The sequence below is a fragment of the Saccostrea echinata genome, unplaced genomic scaffold, assembly GCF_033153115.1.
Source record: "Saccostrea echinata isolate AGI-Se365-2 ecotype Australia unplaced genomic scaffold, CSIRO_AGI_Sech_v1 ptg000025l, whole genome shotgun sequence".
In the NCBI taxonomy this organism is placed as follows: domain Eukaryota; kingdom Metazoa; phylum Mollusca; class Bivalvia; order Ostreida; family Ostreidae; genus Saccostrea; species Saccostrea echinata.
The window spans coordinates 616,500-622,594 of NW_026889774.1; positions in this window are offsets into that span (position 1 = coordinate 616,500).

Genomic DNA, 6,095 nt, shown 5'->3' on the forward strand with positions numbered 1-6,095 from the left:
TACTGTTGCATACACTAATCTCATATTGTTTAAGTCGCCCGCGTGGCGCAGTCGTTAGAGCGTCTGATCTAGAGTCGCGAAGTAAGGAGTTGATCCTTACGTTGCGGGTTTGAATCCCACTGTGGGACGTGGAGACCGGTCCTTCGGATGAGACCGTATAAACCGAGGTCCCGTGTCGCAGTAGGTGCTGGCACGATAAAGATCCCTCACTGCTCAATGGCCGTAAGTGCCGAGCATAGGACAAAATTTGCAGCTCTCCACCGGCAAGTGGTGGCGTGTCCATATGAGTGAAAAATTCTCGAGAGGGACGTTAAACAACATACAAACATATTGTTTAATACCAGTGTTCCCTTTTCATCTTCATTAGATTTGCACCGGTGTTATCTTCGGGAATCGATCAGACATTTAGTCCTCATCATATCAAGGAGGCTTACAGAAAGACTGGAATTCATCCTTTATTTTGTCAAAAAACATTCTGATTGTACACACAAGTACTCTGAAGTTGACATTAAAAAGATGCTCGAGTTTCTGATTGACAATATCTATGTGGTTTTTGGAGACCAGGTATTCCAACAATCTATTGGAATTGCTATGGGTACCAATTGCGCCCCGTTGTTAGCAGACCTTTTTTTGTATTCATATGAAGCAGAATTTGTCCAAAATCTTGTACGTGAAAAGAAGAAAACACTTGCTGTGGCGTTCAACTCGACATTTAGATATATCGACGACGTATTGTCAATTAACAATGGCTATTTTCATTCTTATGTCGATACGATATATCCTGCTGAACTTGAGATTAAAGATACTACAGAGTCTGACATGTCTGTTTCATATTTGGATATTTTACTTGAAAAAGACGTTAATGGTAATCTAACAACCAAGCTTTATGATAAACGTGATGAATTTAACTTTTCAATCGTCAACTTCCCTTACTTATGCAGCAATATACCTTCATCACCTGCATACGGGGTATATATCTCTCAGTTGATTCGATACGCAAAAGCATGCTCTACGTATGTACAATTTCTAAAACGAGGTAAATTATTGACAAATAAGTTGATGAAACAAGAATATCAGCTGTCTCGTTTAAAGTCATCATTTCGTAAGTTCTATGGTCGATACAATGACCTTGTCAGCAAATACAATTTATCATTGAGTCAAATGGTGACTGACGTTTTTCATACTAATTGTTAGGCCATTATTTACACACTGAATTGTCGACGGATTTTTCCGTTATTTCCCGATCATGACAAGGAGCACACGGCGGGTGTGACCGGTCGGCAGGGGATGCTCATTCCTCCATGGCACCTGGATCCGGTTGTATCAATATTTAATGAATAATTAAAGCTTCATTAAACTGATCATTTTTAATGTGTCATTAAATTCCGTTGTATCAATGTTTTAATGAACGAATCGATGCATTAAAGCTTCATTAACTTCTCTAATTTTAATGAAGCCAAGAGGGCTTCTTTAAACGCTCATTAACAATGGCGGCCAACGTAATGTTTGGTCAGTTTGGTAGAAGAAGAGCAGATAGGGTTTTTAGAGAACGTTTTTCTGTACAAAACATGAGTGAAGAGGAAATTCGGCGGCGGTATCGATTTGGAAAGGAATCAATAAAACAAATCGTGGATTTACTTGACCCAATAATCGGCCATAGGACTAGAAGGTCGCAGGCATTATCAACAGAATTACAGGTATATAACTGATTAAAAAAACTCACTTTGTCATGTTCTGTCCATACGAAAACAGTCAACAAACACCACAACCTCCCCTTTCCCTTGTTTTTTTTTAGTTGATTACGTCACATATTGCGTCACCTTGGTGGCGGATCCTGACAATATTTACCCATATAGTACAAGAATAATTAATAATTATTATACATATTATACATGAACATGATTATACATACATACATCTCATATTATTTGAATAATCTTGTTTGATTATACACAGGTGAACTGTGACGACAAAATTCTTGAGTGATTCTAAAATATTAGAGTTATTCCCCTTTGTGCATACCATGTAAGCATGTCACAGGTGCTTGGAAACTGACGATCCGCAACTATATGCTAGTATCATTTTTTTTTTTTGGGGGGGGGGAGGTCTATATATGTCCTTGTACATGTATAAAACACCAACCGACTGTGTCTGGGATATCAAAGGCCAGTCGAATGTAAAAATATTCCGTTTTAAAATAAAAATGCTGTGGCTGTTTTAAAAACACATTTTGTGATACATTTAGAGGAGTCGTCGTCGGGATGGACCACGTTTTGTAGTATTTGAATCATTTAAAATCTTTCCTCTAAGATTAATTAGACAATTTATGTAATATCTTGATTTTATTCGCCATCATTATGGAAATATGCCGTATTAATGAGGTTGATTTATTTATTCAATGTATGAAAAATGGTGAAGGCCCACATTTATAAAATCTGTAACATATATGCATGTACACTGTACTACATTTGTATGAAATCCACATATGATTATATATATATATAGTGCCAAAAATTACATGTTTAAGATTTAGTTTACATAAAAATATGCAATTCTACAATAGTAATTTTATCAGATTTCATTGTTAATATTGTAGGTCTTCGCCATTTTTCGTAAATTGAATAAATAAATCAACCTCATTAATCCTGCATGTTTCATTATCATTTAATTAAATTTTTGCTGAATTAATTTTTTTTTTCTTCATCAGGTGAATTTGCATTAAAGTAATAAATATTTTGGAAGGATTTTTAAATCAAATCTGCTATAAAATCAATCAACATGTAATTAAAATTAGATGTTCCGAATCCGCTAGAGGCGGTAGCGGATTTGGAACATCTAATTTTAATCAGATTGTTATAACATAATTATGAACTCGTTTTTTTTTTTATTTCATGATTTAATGCCGGTAAATCGAGAGAAACTGAATTTGGTTTGTATATTATGAACTTTGAACCTAAATTAAGTTTTTTTAAAAATCGAAACTAATATATTAACTATTCGGGTTATTTATTTAGTTATCGACAAAAGTGACTTTAAAAAGTTTAAATCTAAAATTTAATATTTTACTATTTCTTTCAATTCATATCACAATCTCTTCCGCTGTTAGAAATGTCGGATTGAAAAAGAATTCGGACCAGAACACGGGAAGTTGGTGTATAGTTCATGGCATTAGAAAAAAATCGGAGGAACTCAAAATTATCTTAACTAATTAAAACATAAAGTGAAATACATGTATATTAATAATAGTCATATCGTTTCTAATACACTTTAAATTAATATGACATGCATGTATACGTCTGTAAAAACACAACAAAAACTTGCCTATAATACTGACTTTTCCTATTTTTTTTCCCTTAAGGTAGGCCCCTCTCGAAATTTTCTTGGATATAGCAATGCATGTTTTCTTTCTTTGAATCATTAGAATAACATCTTACTAGGTAATTTAAAAGCCCATAAAATAAATTGTTTGACTTTTTTTCTGACTAAAATTATCATAAAGACATATATACCACTTTATTTCAAATCTTTAGGTCCTCATTTCTTTGCGATATTACGCTAGTGGGAGTTTTCTTGAAGTCGTCGGAGATACTGTTGGAGTGAACAAGTCAACTGTTTCGAGAGTTGTCCGTAAAGTTTCCAGAGCCCTTGTTTCCCTGGCTCACCGGTTTATCAGATGGCCTGCCGATGACGAACTTACCATCATCAAAAACGAATTCTTCAATTTAGCTGGATTCCCGGGTGTCATAGGGTGCATAGATGGCACCCATGTACGAATCCAAGCCCCCTCTCAAAATGAACCAGCGTACGTTAATAGGAAAGGCTTCCACTCAGTAAATGTACAGGCGATTTGTGATTATACAGGTATGAGAGAGAGAGAGAGAGAGAGAGATTTTCTTCGATATTCTGAAATCCCAACTCCTGATATATTTTACTTCAAAACGAGAACATATTTTTCAGGCAGATTTACCAACATCGTAGCTAGATGGCCCGGAAGTACACATGACAGTCATATATTCCGTATGTCAGGAATAAGACAAACTATAGAAGAGAAGTTTCACTCGATTAAGGATGGGGTTGTTCTTGGTGACAGCGGTTACGCATGTAAACCTTATCTTATGACCCCGTATCTGAGACCATCGACACCAGCACAGGAACGCTTTAAGGGTTTGGTTTTGTGTTCATCCAAGTGAAACTCGTACGAAATAAAAATCTCAATATTTTAATAAATACTTCTTGCTTACTCTTGAAAACTGACCTATGACACCTTCCATTGGAAAGCTGTCTTGATATGTATGCAGTTTGATTGTCACTTGCAGTGTCATGCAGCAATAATGTGCATATTACACTTGCAGGACTGCACAGCTACAGGTCTAACAAAACAATAACATGACATTTGTTGTATATGTGCAGATAGTTGAACGTCATGGGTACAACTATTTGTTTCGTTCCTAACAATACTGTGCGTACTTTTTCCATAACTGTCTGTTTTTCATCAACTAGGCATGTCCGCCATGCGAAATCGGGGGGCTGCCATTCCGGTATTGAAACCAACTGACTATTTCTGTAATCTGATGTCTCTAGTACCTCGATTACACAAAGCAATTAGAGAGATATTTCGTTAAACATCTCCAGCTATTAGAATGTTTCGATCTAAATGTTTAATATTGTTTATTTTAAAAGTAACATCGATGTTTACGTCATATCAGGGAATGCTCCGTCTTCGATTTTACAATGGACAGATAAATTAATACGCGCCCAGTTTTAGCAGTTCCGACTGAGTTTAACGTCTGTTATTTCTTTTGCAGGTAAGGCTGTTAATTACCTTTTATCAAATAAGCATATTAATCCTACAAATGTAGGACAATGTCATATAATATTGAAAAATATTGCACGAAAATTAAGAACTATAATCACTCAGCGTAGTTTATTTCTGAGGTCTGTCATGCGATATTCGGCTAAAGTGAAAGTAGGAGCTGGTAAGTCGATTTGTTGTGTTTATTGTGATTTATGAGCCTTATCTCAGAAATACGATATAACTCCTAGTATCAGTAATACATTTTGAGTATGACAACGCCTGCGATCTAATGCACATCAATTTTAAAAAAGGTTAAACGTTATACAAAGGATCTGAGAATTTCCACGTGTTTCTTGCAGACCACAATTTGGTAGCGGGCAATATTTAAGGTTCCTCTAATAAATGTTACTATGTTTCAAAATACTAAAAGTATTCGTCATTTTATAAAAATATAGTTCAGTCAAAAACAGGGTTTCAAATATTATGAGTAGAGTAAAGAACTGAATTTTGTTTTCACTAATGAGCGATTTTTGTGTAAGATCCTTCATTGAGCCTCAGACACACCAAGTTAAATGTCCAATGACGGCTAAGTGAAGTGGCTCTACGTAGTACACATATATGGTAAATCAGATGTGTTATTTGTAAATCAAAATTTTGATATTCAAATTTTATTGCTTTTTTGTTTTACTTTTTGTAAAAGAGATGCAAGTATTATTGATTATTTATATAAATAATTTTCACATAAGTTTGTACTATGTATACAAACCATCATTTTGGACTTGGTCCTTCTGATTTGCAGATTAGTGCAGTATATGTAGTTCTCATGGGGAAAAGTAAATTAAACGATAAAAATTTTCAAGGATGTCAACATAATTTGCTTATTGCTTGATATGTAAATTGTTCAATGTTCATCAAATGAAGAGACTGCAGCAAAATTGAAAAATAGGTTTTTTTAAAGATGAAAATTGCATAAAGTATTAATAATTAATATTCTCTAGTTGAAATGGTTAAGATTGAAAACTTGAATTTCTGCAACGGCATTGGTTTCATCAAAAAGGGAGTATAATAAGGGGGTCTTACCTGATCTTAAGTTACCATTGAGCATACTGAATCAAATGCTACCAAGCATGTTTATTTTTAATTGAATGTTCATTTTATGAAAGTTTTTCATATGCTCAATTAGACTTAGGTTGTTGGTTGCACTTGTAAGGAAGAGATAAGGTGCTGGGGGTGGGGTGGGGGGTAAACCTTGGTATTGATCCATAATATTCTTGTAGAAACCTCTAAGATTTTTTCTATA